Raw genomic sequence first — 19,392 nt, 5'->3', positions numbered from 1 at the left:
CAGAATCTAGAAGTAAACCTGGGGTCCCGATCACTGACAATGCTCACAGGCACTCCATGAAGTCGGACGATCTCCTGAATGTACATCCGTGCCATGCGATCCACAGAGTACTCTCGGCTATAGGCAATGAAATGCGCTGACTTGGTGAGTCGGTCCACCACAACCCAGATAGCATCACAGTTCTTCGGGGATACCGGCAAATGGGTCACAAAGTCCATTGTGATAAACTCCCATTTCCATTCAGGAATAGGCAGACTGTGAATCAATCCTCCAAGTCGTCGGTGCTCTGCCTTGACCTGTTGACACACCAAACATCTCGAAACAAACTGATAAACACTGCGTTTCATTCCCTTCCACCAGAAACGAGTACGTAGATCTTTATACATCTTGTTGTTCCCAGGATGAATACTCAACTTAGTGCGATGTGCCTGAGACAAAATCTCCTCTCGCAACTCTTCATCCTACGGAATCACAAGCCTACCAGACAAACACAGAAAGCCATCTGACTGATAATGAAATCCAGACGAGCTACCCTCGTTAGCTAGACGAGCTAAACGCTGGGTCTTCGAATCAGACATCTGAGCATCTCGGATCCGCGAATACAAGGCTGGCTCAGATAATATCGCAAATATCTGGATACTCTGCATACCTTTCTTATGCCTGAAGGTATAACCTGAAGTACAACAGTCACTGATCGCACTAGACATCGAACAAGCCTGAAGTGCGGATAGTCGCACCTTGCGACTCAAAGCATCAGCGGTGAGATTAGCAGCTCCCGGATGGTACTTAATCTCGCAATCATAGTCCTTAAGCAAGTCCATCCAACGTCTCTGCCTCATGTTCAACTCTGCCTGAGTGAACAAATACTTGAGACTCTTATGGTCGGTGAAGATCTCAAATTTCTCGCCATACAGATAATGACGCCAGATCTTCAAAGCGAACACAATGGCTGCCAATTCCAAATCATGGACTGGGTAATTGTCCTCGTGAAGCTTCAGCTGTCTAGAAGCGTATGCGATCACATGCCCATTCTGAGTCAGGACACAACCTAACCCCTGAAGAGAAGCATCCGTGTAAACTACATACCCTCCAGATCCTGACGGTAAAGCCAACACCGGTGCAGAAGTCAACCGCCGTCGAAGCTCACGGAAATTCTCCTCGCACTCGGAGGACCACTCGAAATCCACACCCTTGCGGGTAAGCTGCGTCAACGGTCGAGCTAACTGAGAGAAGTTCAGAATGAAGCGACGATAATACCCTGCTAGACCCAGAAAACTTCGGATCTCAGCAATTGTCGTCGGACGCGACCAATTAAGTGCCGCTTCAATCTTGCTTGGATCAACAGAAATCCCCTCCCTGGATATGATATGGCCAAGAAATACCACTCTATCCATCCAGAACTCACACTTGCTCAGCTTGGCGTACAACTGCTCATCTCGAAGAGTCTGTAGTACCAACCGTAAGTGAGAAACATGCTCTTCCGTATTACGCGAATACACCAAGATATCGTCACTGAAGACCACGACAAACTTGTCCAAATACTCCCTGAAGACACGGTTCATCAAATCCATGAATATAGCGCGCATTAGTCAAACCAAATGGCATCACTAGGAACTCGTAATGCCCATAGCGAGTGCGAAATGCAGTCTTGGCTACATCCTGATCACGGACTCTCAACTGATGATACCCAGATCTCAAGTCAATCTTGGAGTAAACTGACGTGCCCTGCAGCTGGTCAAACAAGTCATCAATACGAGGCAACGGATACTTGTTCTTCACAGTGACTCGATTCAGCTGCCGATAGTCAATGCACAGCCGCATCGACCCATCCTTCTTCTTCACGAAGAGAACAGGAGCTCCCCAACGAGATACACTAGGACGAATGTACCCCTTGTCCAAAAGATCCTGTAGCTGATTCTTCAACTCACGCATCTCTGACGGAGCCAGATGATACGGTGCTCTAGAAATAGGCGAAGTACCCGGCACCAACTCTATGCCAAACTCGACTTCCCTAGCAGGAGGAAAACCCGGAATCTCACCAGGAAATACATCTGGAAATTCATCCACAACAGGAATGCTCTCTAACCCAAAACTCTCAGCGGACAAATCAACTGCATAGATAAGGTAGCCTTCCCCGCCAGACTCTAGAGCTCGACAGGCTCTCAAAGCTGATACCAAAGGCATCGGGGGTCGCGCTCCCTCACCATAGAAAAACCAACTCTCACTCCCTTCCGGATGAAAGCGTACTAATCTCTGATAGCAGTCCACTGAAGCTCGATAGGTAGTCAACACATCTATTCCCAGAATGCAATCAAAGTCGTCCATCGCCAGGACCATGAGATTCGCTAACAGAATGTTCCCTTCGAACTCTAAAGGGCAACCCATCACTAGACTCTTAGCCAAAGAAGATTGGCCCGTCGGAGTAGAAACAGACATCACTACGTCTAGTGCAATGCATGGTAACTTATGCCTCTTAACAAAACGTGCAGAAATGAAGGAATGAGATGCACCAGTGTCAATAAGTACAAGAGCAGGTATACCATAAAGCAGAAATGTACCTGCGATGACTTTCTCATTCTCTTCCACAGCCTGATCATGTCTCAGGGCAAACACCTGGCCAGAAGCTCGTGGCCTCAAATGAGAACTCCCAGCAGACTGTCCCTGCGACCTCTGCTGAACGGTGGCCTGAGAACCCGATCCTGAACCAGCACCAGAACCGCCTCCCCCAAACTGTGGACAATCCCTCCGGATATGACCAGTCTCTCCACAACGGAAACAAGCTCCGGAAGCTCTGCGGCACTTGTTGGATGGGTGGTTCTTCCCACAGTGATCACACTTGTCTTTCTTACCGAAACGGACAACACCCCCAGAACCAGAGGAAGAAGAAGATCCAGACTTCTTGAAAGTTTGGGCACGGGGACCCAAAGAACTAGCAGGCCTCGACTGAGAGAAAGACCTGTTCCGCCGAATGTTGTCCTCCGCCTGGTGACAACGGCTCACCAAACCCTCGTAGGACATGTCGTCGCCAACCGCCACATGGTCATGGATCTCAGGGTTAAGGCCCTGAAGGAACAGATTATACTTCATCTCTGAGCTATCAGCAATCTCGGGACAATAGGATAACAGATCAAAGAACCTCTGCTGATACTCATCGATAGACATGGCTCCCTGTCGCAGACTCAGTAGCTCGCCTGCCTTCGACTGACGGAGTGCAGGAGGAAAATACCGCTTTTGGAAAGTTGTGCGGAACTCGGCCCAGGTGGCCACTCCTCTCGCCGTAACAAAAGGTGCAGAAGTAAACCTCCACCACCTGCGCACACGCCCATCTAGAAGATAGCCAAGGGTCTCCACCTTCTGCTCATCGGTGCATTGGAAAGTCTGAAAAGTCGTCTCCATGCGGTCTAACCAGTTCTCCGCATCCTCCGGAGACTCACCTCCAACTAAGGGCTTAGGACCCATAGCTAAGAATCGACGCACAGTTAAACGCTCGTCGTCATGGTGACGATGACGCCGTTCTCGACGAGGCTCCCGGTCGGCATCTCCCCAACGCCCACCAACACTGCCATGAGAACTCTGGTCGCACGATTTGACATCTACAAAAATACCTCAAGATGAGACTAAATCCCAAGAAATCTTTTGCATGCTCTGATACCATGAATGTAGTGACCCTTACCCGGATCACCTACTAAACAAAACTTAGGCATGCAATAACTTAATAAAACAGATATTAGAATAAAACTGCGGAATCCATAAACAATATACAATCCCAAGTAAAGGAATCTGTAATTTATCCAATATTATACAACCAAATCGAATAGCTGTATAAACCCAAACAACAGTAATAAAACCTAAGCGAAGCTCCAGCCTGCCAACCGCTGACTAGCCCCTCCTGGATCCACCCTCCTCGTCCAATCGCAGACCTACCCCATGGAATAGGGTGTCCAGAAAATACAGAGTACGAGACGTGAGCATAAAACGCTCAGTGCGAGAGTATGAGTATACATGCATGCAAAGTGAACTCCCTATAGACTCGAGGTCAAGGATCAGATAACAGAGACAGACCGGGCCCTGGTATGTAGCACGCTGTGCCGTCGCTTCAGGAGGTGACTCCCATACCGAGATAACCGTGGAAACGCCGGACCCAAATCGATGGAACTCCATCCACTAACAGGATAGGGTACAACCCTACTAACAGACATCTCGAAGGAGATACAGCAAGATGCAAATGAATGCAGCATAATATCATGGCATATAAATCATGCAGTCACATAATATATGCATACTCAGTCAGGATATCTCGAACAGTACTTTCGTACCTCAATACAGTGCAAGATCTACCAACTCTAGGTCCACGCCTATAGTCTGCTCTACACTTCCAAATGATACTACTATCATTAAAGTGCTCTAAAAACCTTAACTAAGCTATTGCATACTCCTAAATATTTATAGGAAGCAAAAGCTATACCTTCGTCCGTCGTTAGCCCTTTAATGTCGGTGCCTCCAGAACTTGGGCACAACTCCGCTACGACTACCGAACGCCTCGCCGAACTCCGGACCAAGCCTAAGAAGACTAGAACAGCTCCAAAAGGACTAGAAAGGAAAGGAGAATTCGGAATTGGCAAATGAAAGTAAAGTCTCGGCCTTCTATTTATAGACAACGATCGGAACTTCCGATCCTTGATCGGAACGTCCGAACCTCGATCGGAACGTCCGATCCTGCCATCGGAGCTTCCGAAGATCCTGATCTGCCACGTGTCAAAATATCACTTGTTGACTCCGGATAGGGGTGATCGGAGCCTCTGGTCCTGATCGGAGCTTCTGATCCAACCACACGTCATGCCTGACGTAATAACATCGGTGCCTCCGATCGCTCATCGGAGCTTCCGATCCTGTTTGGAGCTTCCGATCCGTCCAATACCCAATTCAATTAATTAGCATTAATTCTTTAATTACTCAATTAGGGTACGGGCTACTACACACAAACTACTGGTAACTCCTCTACAGGCCTGCTACCTATGCTTCCTACGAATGTATCAACCACATATATAAGGTAGTCTTCCCCACCCACCTCTAAAGCCTGACAAGCATTCAAAGCTGAAACCAGAGGCATAAGGGGTCGTGCTCTCTCACCATAGAAAAACCAACTATCGCCCTCAACCGAACAAAACTGAACAATCTCCTGAAAACAGTCCACCGTAGCTCTATAAGAGGTCAAAATATCAATACCCAAAATACAATCAAAATCCTCCATTGCTAGAATCATAAGGTTTGCTAACAACTCAGAGACCTCAAACTCTAAAGTATATCCCAAGACTAAACGCTTGACCAAAGCTGAATGACCAGTCGGGGTAGACACAGATAAAACTACGTCTAGATGTAGGTACAAAAATCTATAGCTCTTAGCAAATATTGTTGAAACAAACGAATGTGATGCACCAGTATCTATAATAACAAAATCAAGAATTCCGCACAATTTAAATGTACCTGCAATAACTTCCTTGTTCTCTTTCTAAGCCTTATCATGGCTCAGGGCATAGAATTGGCCTGGAATACACGGTATCTTGTTGGTTCTTCCAACCGACTTTCCAGATGTCCTCTTCGGGAGTGATTTCTGTGAACCGGAACCAGATGTTGATCCCCATCATTCTGCGGGCAATCCCTCTTTATGTGCCCCATCTGGTCGCAACGAAAACAGGTGCCACTGGCTACACGACATCTGTCTGTAGGATGATGTCCTCCACACTTCTCACACTTATACTTCTTCTTTCCAAAACTGTACACACATATACCGGATCCCGAACATGACCCAGATCCTGAAGAATAAGGTGTACCTGACTTCTTGAAAGATTGGCCTCGCGGACCCAAGGAATTTCCTAGTCGGAAAGAGAAAGAAAAGTTTCGGTTTCCCTTGAGGGTATTCTCCTCTTGGCGGCAACGGTTCACCAATACTTCATACGATGTCGGATTGTCATTGATAGACACTAGCAAATAAATCTCTGGATTGAGACCTTGCAGGAAAAGATCATACTTGTCCTCCGAGCTGCTGGCAACATACGGGCAGTAAGGCAAAAGCTCAAAGAAATTCAATTGGTACTCGTCAATAGACATGCTGCCCTGTTTCAGATTAATCAGTTCATTCATCTTTGCCTGGCGTAGAGCTGCAGGAAAGTCAAATTCTCAGAATGCTCTATGGAATTATTCCCAAGTAGCTGGGCCTCGCTCTGTTATGATCGATGCGGAAGTAGACTTCCACCATTTACAAGCATTCCCATGAATAAAGAATTTAACAGCCTGCATTTTTTGCTCATCAGTGCAACAATACACCTCGAAGCAAGTTTCCATTTCTTCCATCCAATTCTCAGCCACATCCAGACTCTCGCCTCCCTCTAATGTCTTTGGAGCCATCTGCACAAATCAGCGCAAATCAAACTTGTCTCTATCATCCCTGGGCGATGGTGCCTCCGTTGTGGTTCCCTGACCTCATCATCTCCCCATCGACCACCAACAATCCCATGACTTTCATCCTCTCGACCGGCCATCTAGCAAGAGTAGAAAAATTAAACCTCAAGACTGTATAACTATGTCCCATATTCAATGCATGCTCTGATACCAATAAATGTAGTGACCCAAGTCGGATCACTTCTTAATTAAATCTTAAGCATGTAATTTACTTATCCAATTAAAAACAATAGATAAAGCCAAAACATTCAAATTAATCAAGCTTAAAATCTACTGGCAGAACAACCGATTTTTATAAATATAATACAACCCAATCGAAACTTAATTCTAAAATCTCAATACAGAAAACCTAGAATGATACATTAATCCTCCCTTCAGATCAACGACCGCTACCACCCGATCCGTCCAACCTCAGTCCTGCCCCGTTGAATGGGGTGTCCAGAACAAAACCATGGACGTGAACATAAAATGCCCACTACGAAAGTATGATTATACAGGTGCTATAGATGCAATGCAAGAAAAGGTATAGGAAACCTATTCTCAAAAGAACTCTGCTCAGTCAAAGGATACATGGTATGTAGCATACTGGACCTTCGCATCAGGAGGTACTACCATACCATAAACCGTGGATATATCCGAGTCCAAAACTATGTTTCTCATCCACAAAATATAACGGGGCTGAGCGACCCTTCTACTGGTAGTATCAATGAAATACAAACTCAACGTGTAAATGCATGCAGCATAATATCAGTGTAATAATAAATGCACACACAAAACCTGCAAACATAGAACATGCAAACTCAACCAGGGTATCTCGGATAGTACGTCTGTACCTTAATCTCAGCAATAATTGAAACATGGAAATTCATGCTCGCTAGTCCAAGCCTAAAATCACATAGACACTATATCACTTATAGTTCTCTAAAAGCCTTAACTAAGCTATTACATACTTCCTAATCTCTATAGGGATCCAAAATTATACATGCTTCCGTTGTCAGTCCACTGATGGCGACTGCGTCAAAACTTAGGCACAGCTCCGCTGTTATTGTCAAAGCACTCCGCCACTCCCGGTCCTCCAGTAAGACGCCTAAAAACCCCTAAAAGCCCAAAATAATGGCTAAAATGGAGAGAGAAAAGTTTGGAAGGTGAAAATGAAAATGATTTCCCGGCCATCAATATATAGATAACGATCGGAACTTCCGATCTATGCTTCCGACCGTCCCCAGCCAACCACGTGTCTTCTTTCTAGAAGCTATCTGCCGACAGTCCGATCGAAAATTTCGATCACGTTCGGAGCTTCCGATCCTGCAGACGCCACTACTAACGTAATATTTTGGACAAATGACATTGGTGACAATCGGAGCTTCCAAACGCAAACAGAACTTCCGAACCCAAAACTGTGGTTCCGATCTGCCCAACACTTTCAATCCATCTGGGCTGTTTTTGATCGTTCTGAATCCATTTTTCAACTCTTTAAACCCATTTGAGGATCCCATAATCATGTTTTAACCCATTAAACATATTAGGTGCTTTATTAACTTTAATTTGGAGACGGGTTACTACAGATGACGTGAGTGATAAAAGCTCTCAATACAGATGTATGAGTATACACATGCTATGAGTGTGTGAATGTGAATATACGGGGTACTGAAAACTTATCACAGCCAAACTCTGTTCAATAAAAAAGACGATATGATATGTAGTACGATGGGTCGTCGCATTAGGAGGTGGCACACATACTAGAATAAACAATGGATATAGGTGACCTGATCTCGTACTAGTGGGTTCAACTATCCACTAAGGAAATAAGGGACTGATCGATCGCACTACAATATATAACAAGGTATAAGCTCAACATGATAATGCATGAAGCATAATGATCGTGACATTATATGCATATAAAACATGTCAGATAAACATGCAACACATAGAACATGCATACTCAACCAAGATATCGCAAATAGTACTTTTGTACCTCAACAACTAGCCTAGCTGAACAAGAATATACAGCTCATTACTACAAACCAATACAATATCATATCACTTACACTGATCTAAAAGTCTTAACGAACCTAATAGACACTCCATAATACTACTAGGGATCTCGGGATATACCTGTGTCTTTCATCAGCCCGCTGATGTCGAAGGCTCTAACCTTGGAACGGCCTCGCTACAAGTTCCGTAGCACCTCGCTATCATCCGGCCCTCGAGTAGATGACTAGAACCCTAAAATATATACAGATTACACAATTTCACCTCAAACACACACTGAATTGTGAGAAAGCTTGGCCTATTTATAGACGGAGTTTGAAAGGTCCAAACTCGCATGCTTGCCATGTCTCCGAACATCCCTGAGCCGAAGATCCGATCTGATATTTGGAAGTTCCGATATCATTCAAAAGCTCCAAACTCCCACTTCGGAATCTCCGATCTGCATGAATTCCCACGTACATGTTGGTACACTCTTGACATGTGATAGTGCACATGGCCTAACTCTTCGGAAGATCCGATCTTGGGTTCTGACATTCTGATCTCTTCCTAAGATTCCAACTACATTATTTCCAACCCATTAGTTTGGATCCTCCGAACTTCCCTAACCCATGTTCGGTGCTTCTGAACTTCCTGAGCCACTTATGTCCTACGGACGATTTTCGGACATCCTGAAGTTATATTTCCACCTCGTCTTACCATATTAAAATTTTTTAATCATGTTTTACTTCTTCTAAACATGCTTACCTAATTAATTGTTGGATCCTGGTTCCCTCGTGCCCGGAAATGCAGCGAAAATTTAAATTTTTACATAAAAACCGAGCACTTGTGTAGCATTAAAAAACATTAAAAATCCATAGGGTTTTTAATAAGCTTTTACCTATCAATCTTAAAATATTGATTTTGGCTCCAAACAACTTATAAATAATTTGGCTCTTGAAAAGTTAGATATTATCTACAAGCTTCCAAGAGCACACCTTGCTCAAAAATGTCTTCTCTTTCAAATTAGGTCTACGACTAGTCAAACTAGATCCACCCTAAATATGCACAAGAATATTTAGAGCATTTTTCATTCAGAATTCCTTTGTCTTTTTCACACAATAAAATGACAAAAATTGGAGAGAATATGGAGTAGGGGTTCGGCCATATGAAGATGAGAGTGGAGTGAGGAGGTTGTTTGTCTTGGTACTTAAATAGTGTTATGACAAAAGTTAAAACAGACATAGAAAAAGTTAAAGCATGCATAGAAAATTGTGCATCTTGTCTTTTAATCATTCATATCCTCTCTCTCATGTATTATATATATTTTTAGGTCAGACATATACATATATGGTCCATGAACTGAACATTTAATTAATTATCAAACTCAAACTCATTTAAGCTCAATCAAATAATTAAATTCTACTTGAACTCATTCAAATCCATTAGTAGAATAATTGTTCAACACTATTTCCATTTGGTCTCTACAAGACCCAATAGTATTTAATTAATCCAACACTTTGAATTAATTTAATTCTTTGGACTCTACAAGGTCCACTACTGTTTAATTAATTCAACTCTTGAGTTAATTTAATTAAGTTCATAATAATAGTTTTGAAAATCGCCATTTTCAAAAACTAATTATTTATTTAAGTCAACTTTTAATCTTGGAACACATTCATAAATTAAAAGTTAATTTCCCTTTATTCTCCTTTAGGAGTCACAACTCTAATTTATCACACTTAAAAACTCCTTTATAAGCCGTTAAACTCATTGAACTAATTTTATTTTCAACGAGATCTAGAAAATCAGTACTTTTGTGACCCTCAATTGTTCAATGATATAACTAACAGTGAGTTCACATCTACATATGATTCGGGATCAATAAGTCCCTATATGAGCTTAACCTATATAGCTCCATTCTTATTTATCAACTCCTTGATAATAAGAACATCACAAATATCAAATATGATTGTACCCAACAAGTTATGATAAACATCTAACATCATCGCTTACATGACTCCTTAGGTATCAAATGAGAGTGCCTGCAAGAACCTTTCCATTATGATTAGCGTACAGTACGGTCCCTTCAACTCACATATCCCGACCAATTCGACAACCATTGGTTTATCGATAGTTGTCATAGAATCGATAACTATGTTTCATGTCGTAGTTGCATCAAAGGTGTAATTAAAGAAACTTCTTTCTTAATTAACACCTACTCTGATCAGAGATTTCAAACTACAAATACATGAGATCATATATGATATCCATGCTTGAAGGTAAGCGGTAAATCCCAGACTACAATGCATCGACTCCTACATGTTTCGACACAACACCCAACCTTGCCACCTGATGACCCCAGTTGAGTCGGTAAACAACTCAAAGTGAAGTGCTAGCACATAGAGTCTCCATGTTGTCCCAGGTCATAAGAACTAATGATGTACAACCATACACTAGGATATTTCCACTCGATAAGTGAAAACCACTTGAAAATTTCTTTAGGGAGGGTTGTTCAGTGCACTCTACAAATAGAACCTATTTTAATGCTTGGACATCACTATGTTCCCTACCAATGAAATGTGGTATGCATATCTCAAATACTAGTCTCAAGTTCGAGCGGCCTTTATCCTTCTTTTTGGCAGCTGAGTCGACTAAGAATGATTTAGAATATACTTTCCAAATATGAGTTTCATGATAGTCATAACATGGCTAGGGTGGGCAATCGGATCGGGTAATTCGGGTCCCGACCCGACCCAAACCCAATCGGGTGCAGAAATTGGTATTTTTGGTTTTTTAATCGGGTTCCGGTAATAACCGAACCCGATTTATAATTATTCGGATCGGGTTCGGGTAGTATTTGACTACCCGAAATACCTGATCGGGTAACCAATTATAATTAACATATTTTATTAACAAAAATTATATGGCTATTATTGATTTGGACTTTGGAATATATATTGTATAAATTAATAAGCCCATTAGTTTGTAGGGGCTGTAGGACAGTAGAATACTTGGTCGTAAGTTTAACCTAGACTAGAGAAGCTAAGCTGGGAAGTGAGAGAGGCCGCAAATTGCAATCGGCAATCTTCTTTGTTCTTCCATGGGAGAAAATCAAAAAAGGAGATCCCTTTTCGAGATTGTAGAGTTGTAGCAATCGAGTTATTTTATCTTCAACTTCAATCGGCTTGAATATTGTGCTGGAGTTTGAGTTTTCTGGAGTTAGAGCTACAATCGGTTTGAAGAGTTTGTTGAAGCCCAATCCTAGAAAATTGTAAGTGATTGGTACTCCATGAGTCCATGGTTTCAAAAGTTATAGAGACAGTGATTTTTCTTAGATATTATATGTTGTGATTTGGGAATCTCATTTACTATCTTGATTGAGATGCTAAATTTATGTGACATGATGGTCTTTAAGAGGAAATACATATTCCTTTTGCTATTGTGAAGTCTGTGATGGCCAAAATAGTAGAAATGTAGAATATAGAGGATAAATTGCACTACAAATTAGCTGAACTTGAATGATGGCTAAATCCGATTATATACATTCCTCTTTTTTGTGATTTGGTAATCTTTTCTATGTAGATGTGCTTTAATTTCAAATATTATTTGTTGTGATTTGAGAATCTCAACTGTCTGCCCGTTTGCATTTATTTGGTTTCCCAAAGTTATCATATTTTTGAGTTCTAATGGATTTATATTTTTTGTAAATGTAGATAATCAAATCAACACCATGGAATTTGGAGGAAATTCCGAAACTCTCTCTTCGCCAATCATACAACCTCAAAGTGACCAATCCAAAGATGTTAGTATGGACATTGACAATAATGCTAATGAGGTCCATGAGGATATCAATGACAATGAAAATGAAGGTGGTCCTAAAAAACGTTCCCGCACAGTAGCGACTAGGTCAGAATGGTGGGAACATTGACCGCGTTAATCAGTGTGAACTAGCAAGTGCACTAGGTCAAGTAATAGTAAAGTGGACAGAGAGTCCATATATCGATCCCACAGGGACTGTTGTCAATTCTCAAGAATTAATTATTTAGCTTAATCTAGACAGAATAATAAAACGTGAACTAAGAATTAAATAAAAATTTAATTACTAAAATAAAATAATAATTAAATATAAGAATAATAAATTCAATTAAAACGAGACAACCAAGACACACGCAGTTACCAAACAAATCATGCAAACAAGTGGCAAATCCAGGATCCAGATTTAATCTTAAATCACGGTGAATTCTCCTAATTTATTTAACAGTCTATTTCTAGAACAGTTAAACCTATTCAAATATTGACGGATCAATCTTTCATAATTCAAATCAAATTCAAATGCATTTGGAATTGTGAGAATTCAGTTTTCACCTAAAGCCGCATACTGAAACCGAATACTATTTCTAGTCGGTTTAACCATATGTCAATTATTGGAGTGATCAAAATCAATTCCTAACTTTTCGACTCGAAATTAATTAACAAGCAACTAAATAATTGATCAGGTTATTCACAAGACAGAATTTAAATCCAACAATCAATAATATTAACAAAAATCCAAAAATCCTAAATAAACATCCAAATATTCAACATAAAACTATTTGGTCCAATCTCACGGTCTTGGTTGAAGAAAAACTACTCAAATAACGAAAACAATATTCAAAAAAAGTTTAATAATCTAAAGTAGAAAGGAAGAAAAAATCGAATGGAGCGTTCTTCAATCTCCAAGCCTCCTAGCCACCGTCTATCTGGTGCGATTCTAACCCCTTTTCACGTCTGACAATCTCCTATTTATATGTCTTTGAAAGCCAAAGAAATAAAGCCCGAAAAGTTGAAAGTTTTAATTCCCAAAAATTCTATTTTTTCTGATTCTGCGACATGCACGGACCCTGGATAAGGGTCCATGTCTAGGTCCGTGCATTAAACTGGAAACGCCGAATTTTTTACGAAGCGGCACGGACCCATATCCGGACCCCTGCACGGGGTCCGTGCATAAATCCTCACCTACGCGCAGGTTTCTTGAAAAATTCATATTTCAGATCTAGTCGTCGAATAAAGCTGAAATTTGGACAGAAGCTTCAAAACATCTCGAACTGAATTGTGAACAGTGGAGATCGGATTTGGATCTCTCTAAAATTAAATTTGATTTTTCTACCAAAGCTGCTCCGTAATTCACTCTTCAACAATTCATTTTCCTACAAAATTAACCCGATGAGTGAAATACACACACATAAACACACACATAAAACAATATGAATGCACACAAAATAGACATAAAAATAATATGAAATAATGCACACAAAATGCACTTATCAATACCCTCATACTTAAACCTTGCTCGCCCTCGAGCAAGACATGAGAAAACAATATGCACACAACGATATAAGTAAGGACGATTCATAAATGTGCACAGCCTCCGAGAAGTTCAATCACAAAACCAAAAACACATACATGCTCTCAACTTTTCATAATACACTTTCGGTTTAACGTGAACATGTGTGTGAAATTTTATTCCAGTTTCATGCAACTTAGATCGAATTCGTCTCAAATCAGTTTAGGGACCTATGACAAATCAGTGCAAGTATCACAATCTAGTGTCCATTCCTTCCAACGACCTCTAGACTAAACCCACCTCCCTTGAGATAATGAATTACACACCTTCGGATTTTGCACCCGGTATTTCTTTAGCCCCAATAATTACCCGCTGACTTAGCTATAACTTGCTAGGATACGAAAAATCATTCTATTTTTTTCTTTCTAATCTCCTCGTCTATAACCCGGATGGAGCATCAATCCCATTTAACCCGCATGCTTAGCCTTAAATTTAATTTTTTATAGGATTTTAATCCTTTCAAGGCCCGGATGGAATTGAATTTTTTTTTTCTAGGTGCGCCCAAGATCATAAGTGTCTTACTAGAGCCTCATCAAAATTCATAGAACGCAATTAAGATCCACAAACCACCTATTGCCATGCAATGGTCAAACAGACAGAAACTTCATCAAATCTTTCGCTACAATTCACTGGTCTAATATTAGTGCTTAAAAATATTCACGGTTCAACCTACAGTTTCTCATGTCCAGTCAAGAGCAAAATTTTTAAAAAAACCATTTTTTTTCTCAAATAAACTTCATCTTCATTGGCTATTATGACTCATCCAGCTCATGCAAGACAACACAAACGAACAAAATAAAACAATATGAAAACAAACACGAAACATAACAGATGCAACACAAAAACATAGATAATAATTCAATAACTAATCTACCCCCCCCCCATACTTATCCAAAGCATTGCCCTCAATGCTCCAGAACAATAAACAGAATGCAAGACAAACAAAAACACAATGAAAACAAAAATAACACTCCCCTGATTTTTTATTCATCCTCTTCCTTCTTGACAGTATCCGCTGGGACGGTATCAACGGTCTAGATTTATCGGCGGGCACGGCAAACTGGCATGGAAAAGAAACAAAAATCAAATAAAAACAAAACAAAAACAAAATAAAGAGCAAAAACAAAAACATTGGGTTGCCTCCCAGTCAGTGCTAAATTTATAGTTTATAGCCCGACTATGCAGAAGCCATCATCAAAGAGCGGCTGCCGTCCATAGTAAGAATCATATGACTCTACGTATGGGTCTTGATTTCCTTTGCCCTCAAGCTTGGAATGATATATACTTTGTTAGCTCGTCGGTCCAACAACACTTGGTCTGAAATTTTTCTTTTGGAAGGAGACTTCGAATCTAGGCTGAAGCTCATAGATGATGGAATATGCTAGAGGTGGCGTCAATGGCAAGAACGGATCTTCTAATGGTGTGCATGAAAAGACCATTGACGAGGACAATTCTTTTGCCTTGTATATTTCTTCCTCCTCCACTGTAAATTTCGGCTCTTTGTCACATTCAAATTTCTCGAACAAAATTTCTTCTTGATCTGGCTCAATTACGGTCGCAGGATCACACTCCCATGCAAATTGATCGACACAAATCACTTCATTCTCTTGATTGATATCAGGAACTGACTGCATCAGAAGCTTCATTTGTTGATCCAAGAAACTCAAAGAATTGATGTGAGTTTCTAAAAATTTTTGGTTGATCTCTGACTGTCTATTAACAATTTCCTGCAACTGATTCAGAAATTCTTCAGAATATTCTCCATTCTCCACGTTATGCTCACGTGGTTGATTTGAAAATTTTGGGTAGTGGGGTGTTGGAGGATATTGGTGACTCCAACCCTGCAGTGAAGAATCTCAATGCCAATGGTAGTCGAAATCTGTCATATCATTTAACAAGTGCATCACACTGTCGTAATCTCTCTGAAATAGGTGACTGCCTATTGACAAAGCTCCATAATCCACCCAACTTCTTGTTGGCTCATCCAAACCACCATAGAAAATCTGAATTAGAGTGTAGTTCGAAAAATCATGGTATCGAAATCTGTCTGCCAAATAATTGAATCTCCTCCAAGAAACATAGAATGGCTCCGAGTATTGCTGTCCAAAACTTGTGAATACCCGTCGATTATCCATCTCCAAGCACCTCACAAGTAAGAAAAATTAATATTAATAATTAAAAATAAAACAAATGCAAGAAAAAAAATGTCTAGTCTCAAAAAAATAATCTATCCTAATATTAACTTAACAGTCCCCGGCAACGGCGCCAAAAACTTGATCGCGTTAATCGGTGTAAACTAGCAAGTGCACTAGGTCAAGTAATTATAAAGTGGACAGAGAGTCTAAGTATCGTTCCCACAGGGACTGTTGTCAATTCTCAAGAATTAATTATTTAGCTTAATCTAGACAGAATAATAAAACGAAAACTAAGAATTAAATAAAAATTTAATTACTAAAATAAAATAATAATTAAATATAAGAATAATAAATTCAATTAAAACGAGATAACCAAGACACACGCAGGTACCAAACAAATCATGCAAACAAGTGGCAAATCCAGGATGCAGATTTAATCTTAAATCACGACGAATTCTTCTAATTTATTTAACAGTCTATTTCTAGAACAGTTAAACATATTCAAATATTGACGGATCAATCTTTCATAATTCAAATCAAATTCAAATGCATTTGGAATTGTGAGAATTCAGTTTTCACCTAAAGCCGCATACTGAAACCGAATACTATTTCTAGTCGGTTTAACCATATGTCAATTATTGGAGTGATCAAAATCAATTCCTAACCTTTCGACTCGGAATTAATTAACAAGCAAGTAAATAATTGATCAGGTTATTCACAAGACAGAATTTAAATTCAACAATCAATAATATTAACAAAAATCCAAAAATCCTAAATAAACATCCAAATATTCAACATAAAACTGTCTGGCCCAATCTCGCGGTCTTGGTTGAAGAAAAACTACTAAATAACGAAAACAATATTCAACAAAAGTTTAATAATCTAAAGAAGAAAGGAAGAAAAAACTCGAATGGAGCGTTCTTCAATCTCCAAGCCTCCTAGCCGCGTCTATCTGATGCGATTCGAACCCCTTTTCACGTCTGAAAATCTTCTATTTATATGTCTTTGAAAGCCCAAGAAATAAAGCCCGAAAAGTTGAAAGTTTTAATTCCCAAAAATTCTATTTTTTTCTGATTCTGCGACACGAATGGACCCTGGATAAGGGTCCGTGTCTAGGTCCGTGCATTAAACTGAAAACGCCGAATTTTTTATGAAGCGGCACGGACCCATATCCGGACCCCTGCACGAGGTCCGTGCATACATCCTCACCTGCGCGCAGTTTTCTTGAAAAATTCATATCTTCAGATCTAGCCATCGGATCAAGCTGAAATCTTGACAGAAGCTTCAAAGAATCTTGAAATGTATTATGAACGATGAAGATCGGATTTGGATCTCTCTAAAATTAAATTTGATTTTTCTACCAAAGCTGTTCCGTAATTCACTCTTCAACAATTCATTTTCCTACAAATTTAACCCGAGGAGTGAAATACACACACATAAACTAAAACACATAAACACGCACATAAAACAATATGAATGCACACAAAATAGACATAAAAATAATATGAAATAATACACACGAAATGCACTTTTCAACACCCCCATACTTAAACCTTGCTCGCCCTCGAGCAAGATATAAGAAAACAATATGCACACAACGATATAAGTAAGGACGATTCATAAATGTGCACAGCCTCCGAGAAGTTCAATCACAAAACCAAAAACACATACATGCTCTCAACTTTTCATAATACACTTTCGGTTTAACGTGAACGTGTGTGTGTGAAATGTTATTCCGGTTTCATGCAACTTAGATCGAATTCGTCTAAAATCTTTTTAGGGACCTATGACAAATCAGTGCAAGTATCACAATCTAGTGTCCATTCCTTCCAACGACCTCTAGACTAAACCCACCTCCCTTGAGATAATGAATTACACACCTCCGGATTTTGCACCCGGTATTGCTTTAGCCCCAATAATTACCCGCTGACTTAGCTATAACTTGCTAGGATACGAAAAATCATTCTATTTTTTTCATTCTAATCCCCTCGTCTATAACCCGGATGGAGCATCAATCCCATTTAACCCGCATACTTAGCCTTAAATTTAATTTTTTATAGGATTTTAATCCTTTCAAGGCCCGGATGGAATTGAATAATTTTTTTTTTTAGGTGCGCCCAAGATCATAAGTGTCTTACTAGAGCCTCATCAAAATTCATAGAACACAATTATGATCCACAAACCACCTATTGCCGTGCAATGGTCAAACAGACAGAAACTTCATCAAATCTTTCGCTACAATTCACTGGTCTAACATTAGTGCTTAAAAATATTCACGGTTCAACCTACAGTTTTTCATGTCCAGTCAAGAGCAAAATTTTTAAAAAAACCATTTTTTTTTCAAATAAACTTCATCATCATTGGCTATTATGACTCATCCAACTCATGCAAGACAACACAAACGAACAAAAACAAACAATATGAAAACAAACACGAAACATAACAGATGCAACACAAAAACATAGATAATAATGCAATAACTAATCTACCCCCCCCCCCCCATACTTATCCAAAGCATTGCCCTCAATGCTCCAGAACAATAAACAGAATGCAAGCCAAACAAAAACACAATGAAAACAAAAATAACACTCCCCTGGTTTTTTATTCATCCTCTTCCTTCTTGACAGTATCCGCTGGGATGGTATCAACATTCTAGATTTATCGGCGAGCACGGCAAACTGGCATGGAAAAGAAACAAAAATCAAATAAAAACAAAACAAAAACAAAATAAAAAGCAAAAACAAAAACACTGCGTTGCCTCCCAGTCAGCGCTAAATTTATAGTCTATAGCCCGACTATGCAGAAGCCACCATCAAAGAGCGGATGCCGCCCATAGTAAGAATCATACGACTCTATGTATGGGTCTTGATTTCCTTCGCCCTCAAGCTTGGCGTGATATATACTTTGTAAGCTCTTCGGTCCAACAACACTTGGTCTGAAATTTTTCTTTTGGAAGGAGACTCCGAATCTAGGCTGAATCTCATAGATGATGGAATATGCTAGAGGTGGCGTCAATGGCAAGAACGGATCTTCTAATGGTGTGCATGAAAAGACCATTGACGAGGACAAATCTTTTGCCTTGTATATTTCTTCCTCCTCCACTGTAACTTTCGGCTCTTTGTCACATTCAAATTTCTCGAACAAAATTTCTTCTTGATCTGGCTCAATTACGGTCGCAGGATCACACTCCCATGCAAATTGATCGACACAAATTGCTTCATTCTCTTGATTGATATCAGGAACTGACTGCATCAGAAGCTTCATTTGTTAATCCAAGAAACTCAAAGAATTTATGTGAGTTTCTAAAAAATTTTGGTTGATCTCTGACTGTCTATTAACAATGTCCTGCAACTGATTCAGAAATTCTTCAGAATATTCTCCATTCTCCACGTTATGCTCACGTGGTTGATTTGAAAATTTTGGGTAGTGGGGTGTTGGAGGATA

The sequence above is a fragment of the Henckelia pumila genome, chromosome 3, assembly GCF_033568475.1.
Source record: "Henckelia pumila isolate YLH828 chromosome 3, ASM3356847v2, whole genome shotgun sequence".
Lineage (NCBI taxonomy): Eukaryota > Viridiplantae > Streptophyta > Magnoliopsida > Lamiales > Gesneriaceae > Henckelia > Henckelia pumila.
This window is presented reverse-complemented; position numbering follows the sequence as displayed.